General features: G+C 38.2%; 1 protein-coding gene across 2 annotated transcripts in view; it reads right to left on the bottom strand.

The window, feature by feature from the left end:
* LEF1 (lymphoid enhancer binding factor 1) overlaps positions 1 to 16022 on the bottom strand; it is a 126420-nt gene that overhangs the window by 98407 nt on the left and 11991 nt on the right. The window lies entirely within an intron of this gene.

Consider the following 16022-nt stretch of genomic DNA (forward strand, 5'->3'; position numbering starts at 1 on the left):
AAAAAAAAAAAAAAAAAAAAACATTTCTTTTATGATTCTATCATTAGCTTTCTCTTGCAAAGTAACAACCAAAACAGTCACTGGAAACATCCCAGGCTTCTCATTCAAACCAAAGGAAAAGTCAATATATGGCGGCCCCTCAACACCCCCACCCCCGCCTTCTTCAAGGCGCTCCTCAGAGAAACCTGTACTTAGAATTTTAGTCACTTGAACAACATGTGAGAACACAGCACCACTTGCTCAGCCACCAACCTTGAGAGAGGCACTCCAGTGGCTAAGCAGAGACAAACTAAAAGCATATGGAATCTCAGTAGCCTCTGGAGCTGGGGGCTTCACACATTCCTCAGACTGCCCTCAGCAAAATTGCCGTAATTGAAAATGGAGGTGACAACACTGTAATGATACACAGGAGACTCGTTATATAGCATAATCTACGTGCTGGCCTATTTATTTTTCCCTTCAGGAAGGAATATAATCTCTTGAAGAACCTGGAGGGTCCGTATGCTCCTTACTGTAAAAAAAAGAAAACGCCTCAGAGGTGAGGAGTGGGGGAGGCAAGCCGGGTGGGAAGCAGGAGTTAATAGGCACTGCCCAAAGTCTGGGACCCCTACAGGTGAGGCCTTCCAATTGCTTCACACAAATACAAATTTATTCTTAAAACCTTTAAATAACCAGATTCGATGCTTTCCTTTGATAAACCATTCCAATGTTTATTAATCCCTCCCACTGAAGTAATTCTCCCAACCTAAATTCTTCCAACAATTTAAGTCCATTTCCTTTGGTTATTCCTTCAGTGAAGAACAAAGCTGGTCTCAGGCTCATGTTGAAGAAACAGTCCTCATATTTGGAGTTGAGTTTAAACTGCTCTCCTGTCGTCCCCAAGTCAAATGAACAGCTTATCAAGCAGATCCCCCTGGGAACTGGCAGAGTTCTGCCATCAAGATCTACAATCATATGGCAAAAACTGGATGATGCCTAAGTTTCAACATGCTCGTGAAAGACTGAGAACTGTCTCAGATAGCACAGAGACTTCTTTTCAAGCGGTTTCATCACTTGCACACATAGTACATCTTTGGTTTAAAATAGCAAGCGCCCTAGTGCAGACATCTAATCTAGAGGGAAGGAAGGGAGCATATTCCCACACAGCTGCTGGAGGGCAAGGCCACAGGAGGGGTGAACAGGAGATGTCACAAGGTCACCATGAAGCATGACCTCAAATGATGTCATTTAGCTGGGCCACACGAGGGTGAAACACAGTCTCAGCCCACAGCTCAGTGTGCAACAAACCCAGGTGATTCTGACCAATCTGCAAGTAATCTGTACAGCAAAGAATCGACCCAACCAGCCAAAAAAAAAAAGTATTCTCATGAATACTGCATAATCTGCAGGTCTCATAAAAATCTTTCATATGAAACACTCAACAGCCACACTTTCAGAAGTATCTTATTGGAGCAAACAGGAATAGACTTCCCGTTGACTCTTCCCAGCCATCAATCTAGAATAGTTGGTTATCACACATCATACAACGAGTAGCATTATCCACTGGGGTGCAGCAGGAAGAAAATACTACAACTTCAATATATATTTTATATGAAAATTTTAAGTTTTACCAAAATATTTAACATACAAATTGCCACTGGGGCCCCCATTTGCTCTGTATGTCAGATGGTCAAGAATGCCATTGAAGATAACAGTAATAATGTAAGCATAAGAAACATCAAGAAAATGGCAAAGCCAACACTTCTACCTCTAATATCAACACTTTAAGAGCTTGCATTAAAGCTAAAATATATGACACTGGACAAGACTTGTCAAGAAGCTGACCAAAATAATGAGAAATTATCAATTTTATTTGAAATAACAGCCATTAGATAATTACATAGTTCAGGTATATAATTCATAATTATACAGTGGCCAAAATTTTTAATTGATGAGGGCTTGCAATAAAATAATTCTCACCACGGATTTAGATATCTGAAATATCAATTGGTTTCACTCTCCTTCCTCTCAATACAGATTAAATCAACTCCTTTTCTCACTGTACTGATCTAACCTTCAGGAAGCAAGATGGAGCCATGGAAGCCAGACTGTGATACTCACTGTGACACGAATGAACCCTGAATACATTACACTAAGTGAAAGAGGCCAGTCACAAAGGACTACACACTATATGTGCCTACGATTCTATTCTTATGAAATGTCTCGGCCGGGCGCGGTGGCTCAAGCCTGTAATCCCAGCACTTTGGGAGGCCGAGACGGGCGGATCACGAGGTCAGGAGATCGAGACCATCCTGGTTAACACGGTGAAACCCCGTCTCTACTAAAAAATACAAAAAAACTAGCCAGGCGAGGTGGCGGGCGCCTGTAGTCCCAGCTACTTGGGAGGCTGAGGCAGGAGAATGGGGTAAACCCGGGAGGCGGAGCTTGTAGTGAGCTGAGATCTGGCCACTGCACTCCAGCCTGGGCGACAGAGCGAGACTCCATCTCAAAAAAAATGTCCCAAATAGGGAAATGTGTTGAGACAAACTAGGTTAGCAGTTGCTTAGGCCTGGGGTGAGCACTGAGGGAATGAGAGATAAGGGGATAATAGCTAAAGGCTATGGGGTTACTTTCCGAGGTGATGAAAATGTCCTAAAACTGACTGTGATGATGGCTGCATTAACTATGGGAATATACTAAAAACCACCACACTGTACACTCAAAATGGGTACAATGTATGCTATGTGAATTATATCTCAATAAAAATGAAACTATTTTGAAAATAAGTAACCACTGAAAAAACATTTGCTGAATGAGTAAGTGAATGAATTCCTCCTATCCCAATTAAAAGCCAGAGGAAAAGCTCTCCTGGACATGTTCTCCATGAGTAAAAACAACTGTGTTGCTTAGTCTTTGTCCACATAGCGACCTTGTGACTTTAAAACACCAAATGTTTGCTCATGGAAAGGAGTATCTGGATGATGACTGGGGCCAAGGAATTCCAGGATTCTATGAGAGAGTGAGCAGAGGATGAGCAAAAAGTAGGTATGGGTTGATGCTCCGAAGGCAGACCTTCGGAGCAACCCAACCCGGTGGAATTATTACCGTTAGATGTCCAGATCTGATGTGCTGTAACAGGTATGCACTTGTGGTGCCCCTAGTAAGTTATTAATGTATGAGATGCCCTCCCAGAACCAGGCAAAAAGAAGTATTGAGTCAATCTTCTACCTTTCTCATACCATCAGACCTTGCTTCACCTCTAGAGCAGAAAAAAACTCCTTTCTTAAAGCACTGAGGTAAATTCTGATGCTTTCGGTACAGGTTGAGTATCCTTTATCCAAAATTCTTAGGTCCAGAGGCATTTCAGATTTCATTTCAGATTTTGGAATATTTGCATTATATACCTATTAATTCAGTATCTCTGATGGGAAAATCAATATCCTAAATGCTCCGACAAGTTTTTTGGTTTTTGATCTTCATGTTAGTGTTCAAAGAGTTTCAGATTTTGAAGCACTTCAGACTTTGGATTAGGGTTACTCAACCTGTATTGATAAAACAACTCAAGAGAAATGCAAGTGTGTCTTCTTTGAGTGAGCTCTAAAGTCTGGTACCATAAGAAGTCCAGGAGCTTTTAAGCAAGGGAAGCACACTGACATGACTGTGTTTCCCTTAGTCCATACAACAGTCCTTCGTTAGAACTTCAGATAAGAAAACTGAGGCTCAGTGGGATGCGGTGGCTCATACCTGAATCTTTGGGAAGTACAGGAGGAGCACTTGAGTCCAGGAGGTTGAGGGTGCAGTGAGCTATGATTACACCATTGCACTCCAGCCTGGATTACAAAGAGAGGTCCAGGAGGGAGGGAGAGAAGGAAACAGGCTTGGAGAAGTTAGGGACTAGTTTGTTCAGGGATACATGGCTAGTCAATGACTTGCCTAACTCCATGTCAGTATTTTTTCCTCTACCACGAGATTAGCAACAATAGAAGTCTAAAAAAAAGTCTTTAAAAGGTTTTTCTCACGTAGCCAAAATATTTTCAAATTTGCATAGACATTATTGAATTAACTCAAGAACTATTAAAATAACAAATAAGAACAAAAACAAACATCTCAGATATCCCTGAATTATGAACCATTTTTTCATTTGTAGCTTAAATGTCACATTTCTCTCACCACTACACAGAGGCCTCTGTTTTCTTCCTGATACCCAGCCATCTTAGGAGGAAATATTTCTTTTTGAAAAATGTAATCTGCATTTTCCTCTATAGATACATAAGAAGCCCTCATAAAATCTAGTACATATAATCCTGTATTACATAACTTTTTGTTGACTTCACATTATTCACTAAATGGGATCTAATATCCTCAAGCCTGTAATTCACAGTCCTATGTTGGCACCTTATTCCTAGCAGTATAGTGATTCCCTGCAATGAATTCTGACCAAGTATTTCCTATATGTGGGAACTAAGTAATATTTTTGAAACACTCATTTCCTACTCTTTCCAACTTACCCTTAGGATGCCAGAAATTTTTTCAAAGTACTTGTGAGTAAAGAAACAGAAACAAAAAGATAAAACAATTTTCCCACCTGTAGTAAGTGGCTAATCCTGGATTTGGGCTCAGGCACTTAAGATGCAGAGCATGTGTTCTCAGCCACTACATGACATATGTAACTAATGAAAACTTACCTACCTTCATAATATTCTGTTTGCCCAATTCAAATTGTAGTCAAATTTAACAACAACAATTTGAAATGTGGTTAAATAGTACACAAAGCAAGTGCCTTACACAAGGTAAAGGTTTCTGGTGGTGGTACTAATGAAACAGTGACACGGTACCAACAGCATGAAACAGAATAGGGTCTAAGTCCTGGCCTCCACTCTTACCAGCCATCAGTTAACTTGGCAGCAATGTTTATAAACTTGTTCATTTCAAATGCTCCATAAATAGTTCTGAGTTTCTGAGTTCTATTCTTAAATAGTCTTAGGTTACTTAACATGAATGCTCTTTTAATAATAATAATAAAAAAAATTTATCAAGCAACTTTCCTGGCCCAGCCCAGAGTTGTCTACACAACCCTTTTTAAACAAGTAAACCAAATATTCCCTATCATGCTTCAAATGGGCCACATGGAACTGAAAGCAGGTAAAGAACGAATAGCACATATAAAGACAGTCCTCTGGAACTGCTCTACTAGGCTGCAACACTCCAGGGTGAGCGGGCTAGGCTCTGCCCACACCTGTATCCCTGGGTTGTAGTAGTGATGTCATGCCTGCCTCACTCTGTTCAGCTGTGGATGTTTGCACAAGTGTCTCTCCCTCACTAATCTGTGAGCTTCTTGAGGGTGGTGATTTTGCTTTTATCATCATGTATTCACAATGGGGCTCAGCACACTGACTGTCAAAATAAGTATCTTCAATGAATATTTATGGAACGAATGATAAATCATTCCTGAAAACATTCTTCAGTATTTATCTTCATTCTACCAGGAAACTTGTTTATCCTTAAACTTTAGGATTAGTTCAGAAACTCCTAAAACAACATATATCTTCTGATTAGTGAACTGGAATAAGATATGTTTTCTGGTTATTGCACCACCCTATGAGGGTCAAAAGAGCTGTATTAGCATCTTCACTCCTGAAATTAAGTATAAATTATGAACCAAACTAATGCTGTAGGGATATCAGAGATAGCACTGGGTTGCTATCAATTTTCTTATATTAAGCAGCGAGTTCTTGATATATTAACTTGCAAGCAGGTCTTAATTGTGCAGGAGTAAAGAAACAGATACATGATGTTGGTGTAAAATAGTTTTGAACCATTATTTCATGAATAGTTTGTCAAAACTGTTTACATGCTTAATATGTAAAAAGTTATCTTAAATCAAGAAAGCTATGAACCAGCAAGTAACATAAACAAACAGATTATAAATGTATTTTTAACATGGTTTCATTGTAGTAGTATTTAAAATAACAACGAAAAAACTTTAACATCCATAACTGAGGATAAATCCAATAATTTAAAGTGTATATATGTGTGTGTATATATAGATGCATGTGTATATATACACATATATATACATATATATAAAATGGCTGGATACTATCCAGCCATTACAACCGATGACACAGACCTACATTCACATAAAAAGATGAGCACACGTAATACATTTTTAATGACAAAAGATTACCATAGAATAATAATCTTATAAGCTCATTTATAAAACGTTTGTATTACAGGTATAGATACAAAAGAATGTCTGAAATGAAACAATTCATCAAAATGAAACCATTATATCAGAATGACAGAAATATAGGTACTTTTATTTATTTTTTCTGTTCTTTCATGGGTTTTCCCCGTTTTATATATTACTGTTAAACAAACAACCAAAAAAAAAGACATTTCCTTTTGAGAAAAAAAAAAAAAGACTGTTCCTAATGTCTCCCTAGTAAGAAAAGTTTCTTCACTTTTTAAAGGAAACTCACCGTTGCAACTTCTCAGGAATGATCACAGTTCCAGTTAATCCTAAACTAATTTCTCTTATTTAAACTAACATCTTGCTACCACAAAATCACCACTAACTGCTCCTAAAAATGAAGCACATGCCACATTTTAATTGCTTGTTGTGCAAAGAATGCTCTTTGGCAGATTTTTGCCTGTAAATGCTCAGTTCTTATGTAATAAGGAGGCAACATCATTTGCCAAAAAGATTATAAGAATCATGAAACCTTTAGTCATACAGCTATTTGATTAATCTATTTAGTCCTTAAGACTTGGGAACACTGGGCCTCTAGAAGTGAGCAATAGAGATTCCCATAAAAATCAGACACTTATCAAAATATGTCTGATATACCCCAGGAAGCAATATTTCCTGGGAATTTTCAAGAATACATTGAGCAATCACATGGTTATGTGTTGAATGAACCAGAAGACAATTTCCAAGTATTCTTAGAACCTTTTATTTAAGCCATTTACATTATTTAATAAAAGTATAACAGACACCTTTAATCCTCAAAGTAGTTGACTAAGGATTACTCTCAACTCTTTGAGAGATGAACTAATTTATGAATTGGGCCCCAGCTCCTGAATCAAAATACCTGACTTTGAATCCAAATTCTCTACCACTTATTCAACTCTGGTTGGGACTATGGACATTCAAGTAACTTCTCTGTGCCTCAGTTTCTTCACTGGAAACATAGACATATTAGTAGTGTTCACTTCATAGTGTTATAGTAAAGATTTAATAAGAAAAATGCATGTAAAGTACATCATTAAATATTACATCCTAGTATATTATTAATACAAGTACTCTCTTCACCCTTGGACAAAATACCTATTTCTCATAATCACATGGAGGTTTCTGGTGAAGGTCCAGGAAGCTTCATAGGTAAGTGAAGTGATTTTGTGAGGCATTGTTGACTTACATCAAATAAAGTATGGACCAAAAAGATGCCCATAATGTAAAATGGTTTGGTTCCAGATCTTGGTCAACTTTGTTTTCTTAGCATAAAACCGAAAACAATGCTTCCTAAGCTAAACTCATGAATGCCTGTCTGTAAACTGGCTTCTCTTTCCAAATTCATTATTTCCATTAATACTGTCCTCTCACCATCAGGCTAGAACACTCATCATCTTTTACACAACTCCTTCCCTCCTCCACATCTAACGGGTCACCTTCGAACTCTTGTGTTCTCCACTAGCACCATAATAGCTATTACTACCCAAACTATGTTAAAGAAATGTACGATTTCTAATTTTATTCTCACAAAACCCTACTAAGAATCATTTCCATCTTACCTATGGGAAACTCACTGATTCAATAATCATCTAGCATCTTCTGCACGCTAGTGGCAGAAATGGTAATAAGAAACTGAAGTTACAGAAAGTGCCCTACTGTGAGAGTGAAGACTTGAGCCTCAATCTGGTACCACTACTTACCAGTCGTGCAATCAGAGTAAACTATCTGATCTTCTACTTCTTGACCTGTTTATAGTCATCCTTACCCTTCTCTATGCCCTTCATGCCATTTCTCAACCTTCTCTATACTTCAGTTCCCTCCACTATAACACAGGGATATTAGAGATAGCACTGAGTTACTATGAGGATTAAATGGGCTAACGCATAGAAGGGGTTTAGAACAGTTCCTCGCATGTACTAAGTACTCAAAACTAGTAACTAACGTCTAGTCCATGGATTCTATATGAAATGCTCAAGTAATTTCTAATCTCCATTTTGGCTTTGCAATTCCATACAAATTTATATATGTTTAAGATATTCCATTGAAATATGGATTGATATCTGGTGTTGCTGCCTTACATTCTTGAAGTTTTAAAATTTCCGTTCTGTTTGTTCCACAAACATCTGGTGAGTAACCTGCTCTGTGGCAAGTAACATAACAGGTTCTGGGCAACAAAGATGAGTAAGACATGCTCCCTATCCTAAAGAAACTAACAATCAATGAGAAATACAAACACAAAGACAAAAAGCTATTGGAAAACATGGCTACAGAGCTCTGTGGGAGGACTTATGAGGACCCCAAAGAGACAGTAGTCAGTCTTGACTGATGGTGGGATCTGGAGGAACTTTACTGAGGAGGCAGCACTTACCCCAGACCTTTAAGGATGGACAAGACCCTGCTGGCAGGGAATAGAGAACAGGGCATTTCAGTGAGAGCAAGCTATAAGAATCCAAAGGCAGGGTTTTAGAAAAGGGTTTAGGACGCAGGTCTGGGAGTATAGCTGAATCATAAGCTGCAAGGTAGAGTGGTGAGGAGGTAAGACTTGAAAGGGAGATGGTTCCACGGTGTGGAAAGCTTTCAAAAATAATGCCCCAGAATGTGGTTTAGCCAGTGGGGCAAGGCACTCAGGGAGAAAACCTCACGAGGTCTGACTAGAGGTGAAGAGTGCCAGTGGTCTCAATTAGGGCCCGATATGGTTGAGTGAAGAGAAAGTGAGCTTGGGGCCAAAGGGCCACACTTAAGAGTCCCAGCTCCACTGCTGTCTGGGTGTGAGACCTCTGGAAAGTAATTTACATTATCTGAACCTCAGTTAAATGACTGAGCATCTACTGTGCCAGTGTTTTTCCAAAACTTATTTTATGGAAGAATCAATGGAGTTTGTTAAAAGTACATCTACATGACCTGCCTGTAGTGTGTGATTCAGGACATTTGCAGAGGGGGCCAGTAATCTGCCTTTCTAACAGAAACACCTGTAATTCAGAGGCCACTGGCCACCTTCCAGCCACACCACCACCAATGCCAGATGAGAAGACCAAGGGTCAAAGCGTGTGAACACACATCTAGTCAGCAGCAGAGTGGTGGCATCTAGGTATGTGGACTCCAACAGCAGTGCTTTGCTGCTGCTCTCATTTATTTACTCATTTATTTTACCATTATCTTGGTTGGACCCTAGTCTCACTGACTGCAAGTCATGACTAAAGAGACAATCACCTCACCCTTTTCCCTTCCTCCCTAGCTTGGCCACTAAAGTAGGAACTGCTGCCCTCTCAGCAGTGGCTGTAGCCCTTTTCCCTCCCCAGCACCTCATGCACTCTCTACAAGGAAGGACCCTCATCTCTTTGGCAGCCTAGAAGAAGGAACTGAGCAAGGACAGACTGACCCTTTGTTCTCTCTGTCGGGTCAGCTTGCCCAAACATGGGTTTGGTCTGGTCTCCAGTTTTACAGGATGTTAGCACCCTGTCTCTGCGGAAGAGGCATGTGGCTTGGTGTTGGGTTCAATTTAGGAAAACCAAAGGAAGTCCACGGTTTGTATCACAGTTCAAGTCACATTCTCCAATCTAGCCTTATTGATAATAGAGTTGGTATTATACTGCCTGATATTGTCTGGCCTTATTAATAACAAAGCTGATATTATACTTTCCCTCTGTCTGATTTCGCTGGACTAATTCTTGACTTGAAGAGGAATGAAAATTAGCTTCAAAACACCACAACCAAAGTTGAATGTAAACAAGTACATATTTTATATATTGACTTAAAAAACATGTTTTAAGGTTAAATTGCAATGCAGGTAACTCCTACCTAAAAAGGTGCATTGCCTTTGACTGCAATTCTGGCAATTTGTTCCAAAGAAACAATTCAGAATTTGTGCAAAGTTTTAGTTTGAATATATGCATTTCATCACAGTACTGCATAAGGTGGGGAAAAAGGTGATACAATCTGAATGTCTACCAATAAAATACTGGTTAAATAAATTAGGCAATCTATTAAAAATGATGTTACAGAAGAGTATTTATTAATAGAAAAGATGTACATAATATGTTGGTGGGGAAAAGTTGCAAAATGATACATTATGTTCCTTTCACCATGAATATATAACAAGTATTTGTGTTTGTTTACCTACATTTATATGTGTGCATAGAAAGAAGTCTAAAAGGCCACACAGAAAAAGTGATCATCTTTAACAACGGGATCCTGGGAATTTAATATTTGGTATTATTTTGCTTATTTGAATTTTCTAATTTTCTAGTGAACATGTATTGCTTTTAAATTTCTTTTATTTTAATAAAATGGTTAAGCATTTTGAAATTTCCAAGAAAATTATTAACAATTGCTCCTCTTTCAATTTCAATCAATATCATGATGAATTTAATAAGTACTTTGTATTCTTAAAGGTAAATATGGCTATTTTTAATGAAAACAAACAAGTCTTTAGATCTTAAGGAAGTGTATTAAATTGGGGCAGGTTACTGCTGTCCCTGAGGATGGATTCCTTGTCTTTAACACCAGAAGTATAATACTCACCTCAGTTTTCACATTAGGATTAAATTAAATATGACAACTCTATAAGGTGCCTCGGACAGTATGTAGCACAAGGTAGTAGAAAAAAAAAAAAAAAGGAAAAAAAATCAGTTGCTTTTCCTTCTCTCTTTCAAGAAAAAAAAAAAAACTTGAGTGTTAACTTAAAATTCTAATGTATGAATTCAAATAAGAAAAAAAAAAATTCAAGCAATGATTATTTTCCTAACACTGCCAGATAGCTGACTGGTCAGCCCAACTGCAATAAACAGTAAATATTATTTACTTCAGTACTTTTGGTTTTGTTACAGACTTTAAGATGCCAAAACAAAGTCTAATATATTTGAGATAAGACTTCAGCACCTTTTTCCCTTGATCCAGGTCATTTTAACTAGTATACCAAGATGATATGACCATAATTATTTTAAGGTACCATTTATAGTGTTCAAAATTGAGGAATCCTGTACAAAGAAAGCTGCATCCAATATATAAATATTTAACATTCATGGGATTTTACTGAAAGAAAAAGAAAAGTCCTGAAAGGAAAGAAGCTGGAATTTCCCAGGAGGCTAGAAAAACACTGTTTCTCCTTGCTGTCCAGCCAACACATCCCTTTGGACCTGATCCTTTTTGCTGACAAGAAAGCTAGAAAAATTTAAGCCAGAAGGAAATTCGAAGGGCAAAAAAAAAAAAAAAAATAACTTGCCCGTTGTCCTTCATATGGCTCCTGGATATCCTCTCTCTATAATTTTTGCAGTGGACAGAAAAAACCCAGCTCCTACAGGATTAAGGGGAAAAAAATCTCCTAACCAAAAACATATTCTTACCTCTATTCAACTCCATTCAAGTAGTTAAGAGTTATCTGGCAATTTGATATCAAATATTAGAAGGATATGAGACTTTCGGCTAACCTGAAATTTAGAAATCTGTTCCCTCACACGTCTCATTCCCTTTCATGGTGGATTGCGGTGCTAAAGAGGAAAATCTGCTGCTCTCCTAACAATCATAAGGAAAGCGAGCCCAAGACAGGAAAATCAGATCTGGAAAAATACAATGACATTCCCCTGAATTTTTATTTATGCAAACATTTTCTAAAGGTTTGCCACCCAGTATCCAAACTCTGAGTCAGCATGATGGCACAAGAGGAACTGAAAGTTTCTTCCCTTTCTCTGCAGTTTCCCGGGTAGAGTCAAGCACTTCTTATGGCTGCAGAAATCCCACCAGGTGGGGCCCTGCGGCCACAGCTAGAAAACAGCGCTTTATAGACCAATGGAACAGAAACAGAGTAACTCAGAAAAATACCACACATCTACAGCGCATCGACTTTGACAAACCTGAGAGAAACCAAGAATTGGGAAAAGGATTCCCCCTATTTAATAAATGGTGCTGGAAAATTGGCTAGCATAAGTAGAAAGTAGCTGAAACTGGATCCTTCTTACTCCTTATACGAAGATTAATTCAAGTGGATTAGAGACTTAAATGTTAGACCTAATAACCATAAAACCCTAAGAAGAAAATCTAGGTAGTACCATTCAGGACATAGGCATGGGGCAAGGACTTCCATGCCTAAAACACCAAAAGCCAAACGCAGCAAAGCCAAAATTGACCAAATGGGATCTCATTAAACTAAAGAGCTTCTGCACAGCAAAGAAACTACCAATCAGAGTGAACAGGCAACCTACAGAATGGGAGAAAATTTTTGCAACCCTACCCATGCTGACAAAGGGCTAATATCCAGAATCTACAAAGACAACAATATACAAGAAAAAAACAAACAACCATCCAAAAAGGTGAAAAAGTGGCAAAGGATATGGAACAGACATTCTCCAAAGAAGAATATTCAATACAGCCAACAGACACATGAAAAATGCTCATCATCACTCGCCATCAGAGAAATGCAAATCAAACACAATGAGATACATCTCACACCAGTTAGAATGGCAAATCATTAAAGAAGTCCAAGGAAACAACAGGTGTTGGAGAGGATGTGGAGAAAAGGAACCACTTTTACACTGTTGGTGGGATTGTAAACTAGTTCAACCATTATGGAAAACAGTATGGCAATTCCTCAAATGATCTCGAACCTAGATGTAACATATGACCCAGCCATCCCATACGGGTATATACCTCAAAGGATTATAAATTAATTCTATTCTACAAAGACCATGCACACGTATGTTTATTGCGGCACTATTCACAATAGCAAGATTGGAATCAACCCAAATGTCCATCTGTGACAGACTGATTAAGAAAATGTGGCACATATACACCATGGAATACTATGCAGCCATAAAAAAGGATGAGTTTGCGTCCTTTGTAGGGACATGGATGCAGCTGGAAACCATCATTCTTAGCAAACTATCACAAGAAGAGAAAACCAACACCGCATGTTCTCACTCATTAGGTGAACTGACAATGAGATCACTTGGACTCAGGAAGGGGAACATCACACACTGGGCCCTATCAATGGGGAGGGGGGAGGAGGGAGGGATTGCATCGGGGAGTTTACATCTATAAATGATGAATTGATGGGAGTGGCTGACGATTGATTGGGTGGCAAGGCACACCAACATGGCAAGTAAGTTACAATGTAACAAACTGTACGTTATGCACAGTGTACCCTAGAACTTAAATTATTAAAAAAAAAAAAAAAGAAAAAAAAACAGCACTTTCGCAGGCTTTGTGCCATCTGAACTTCTTGTCAACCAGATCAGGTAGACAAGCCAGATACTAATATGCCATTTTACCTTCCCAAAGTTTTCAGATGATGGAGACCTGACATTAGATCTCAGGTCTTTTAACATCTAGCCTAGTCCTTCCCTCCTCTATGTTTAGCCTTCATAGGGCACTGCCTACCTATCTCTCTCTAATTAAGGCTCAAAAATTTTATTCACCACATTGCAAAAGGATAGAATCAATTTACAACACACAATGGCCTAGAATAGTCAGCACTGAGGTTGCCATGTGTATTTGAAAAGGACAGAACTTGTTAATACCTGAAAATACCTTGTGTTACTGAAAAAAAAGTCCCTTCTATCAATAAAAATGAATGGAAAAGCATTAACCACATGATTCTGAAACATACTTGAAGATGATTTTCCTTTTACTAGTACTGTGTTTCCACCTCAAGAATCCTTCTGAAAAAAGCATTTCTATCATCTCCATTTCTTCAATTAGGTTTCTAGGATCTAACTAAGAGATAAGTACTTCCTAAGATAAATCCTCATATGAGGGTCTAGTCCCTTCTTTATTTATTCCAGTAGTGCACTCACCCGGCTGTTTTCAAGAGTTACCTGGAAACTCAATATTCCATATGGAGTAGTTTTGACTTCCTCATTAAAAACACTGGTCTAATGCTATTTTATTCACCGATGCAAAAAATAAGAGAAAAAGTAAAATAATCAAATACTAAGGATTACTTAGTAAACACTTTCAAGTTTTACTTTTCACATAGCATTTGGTTTCATAAAGACAGATCATTTGGAAATATCCAGAAAACACACGTGCAAAATTTCTTCTACATTCTTCATTAACTCAGCAAATTTACTGAGGTTTCTACTCTGTGCTAGGCTGACTGTAACTGTCATAATTCATCAGCAGTCCCTGAGTTTAAACTGGAGGACTGCTGATGATCAGCCCCCAGTTACTTTATGATGGCAACTGATCACTAGGTCATTAACTATCATCAATATTTTTTACAATTTTTATTGTAAGGTTTTCCAGGATTCAAAAAATTTATAAAATATCTTAGTAAAAAGGCAAATATCACATTATTGCTTATAAGTGTGAGCTAAATAATGTGGACATAGAGTGTCGAACGATAGACAGTAAAGACTCTCTGGAAGGGTGAGGCGGTAGGAGGGGGGTGGATGATGAGAAATTTCTTAATGGATACATTGTACCCTATTTGGATGATGGATACTATAAAAGCTCTGACTTCACCACTATGCAATCTATGTATGTAACAAAATTACACTTGTACTCCATAAACTTATACAAATAAAAGAAATATATCTTAGTAGGTCAAATTTTAAAATTTTGCTTTGGTTACTGTTTCATTCAGAAGCTGACAATAATAATAAAAGAAAATTAAAGCTACCCTAGAACCACTCTCATTTTTAGAGAGCCTACCTTCTATCTACCTCTTCATTCTCTCTCTCTCGGCCTCCTGGGTTCAAGAGATTCTCCTGCCTCAGCCTCCTGAGTAGCTTGGCACTCACCACCAAGTCCAGCTAATTTTTGTATTTTTTAGTAGAGATGGGGTTTCACCATGATGGTCAGGCTGGTCTCAAACTCCTGACCTCAGGTGACCCACCTGCCTCCAGTAATAGGCAACTTTTTACAAGTGAACATAACAATGACTATAAATTACTATGATGAAGATCAAAATTTCACCTGCAAAACTGTCATCAAGTTCCACATAGGATTACGTGTGGGCATAGGTAGATACAACAGTCAAGAAATCCAGCTTTTTAAAGATTCTACTTGTCCCTAGTAAGCTGCAAAAATAAACCATATTTCTAGACATTCTGTGATGCAACCTGTCTGCTAGTCCTATTTCTCCTATAAATGGAAAAACGGGGTTAGCAACAAAACTCTTTTTTGCTCTGTACTGCACTTACAATTTTCCCCATACAGATTGAAGGCATGTGAGTACCATCGCTCAGTGAGCTTTGTAAGTGATCTTGCAAGTGGATAATTTCAGCAGGTTTACAGGTTTAGCTAGAGTGGGTATTGTATACAAATGCATTCTTTTACAGAGACTTTATAATCCTCTACACAGCCACTGCTAACAGTCTGCAAATAGTCCCAGCTAGATTATCAGAATTTCTGAGTTAGCTTCCTGCTCCCTGTCCAGTCCTCTGCTCAACTCCCCACTCTTCACTTGGGTACAGTTTAACTCCCAATTCCCCCTACCTCCACCCTCAGTCTTTGTTGTTGTACTCTAGGACATTTTAAGGCTTTCAGCTTCTCTGAGGGACTGAATCATTTATATCCCTAAAAGAGTTTATAGCAGAGTCTACAGTTCCTAGGCAGGGACTTCAAGATCATAATATTTAAAAAATAATCATGAACCTAAAGTATGACTTTTAAAATTATCTGAATAAAATCCAATGGCTGCCTTTTCTAAATAAGTAAGGACATGAGAGGATAGCACAGAGCAGTATTAAGTCTCTTGATTACTACAGTATTAGCGTCCTACAGACTGGCTCAGCTCAGCACAATCACTTAAGCAACAGCTTTAAAGAAGACAAGTTTTAAATGAACATTCCCTTAAAAAAAAAAAAAAAAA

This window comes from Rhinopithecus bieti, unplaced genomic scaffold, assembly GCF_001698545.2.
Source record: "Rhinopithecus bieti isolate Rb0 unplaced genomic scaffold, ASM169854v2 scaffold_35322, whole genome shotgun sequence".
Taxonomy (NCBI): domain Eukaryota; kingdom Metazoa; phylum Chordata; class Mammalia; order Primates; family Cercopithecidae; genus Rhinopithecus; species Rhinopithecus bieti.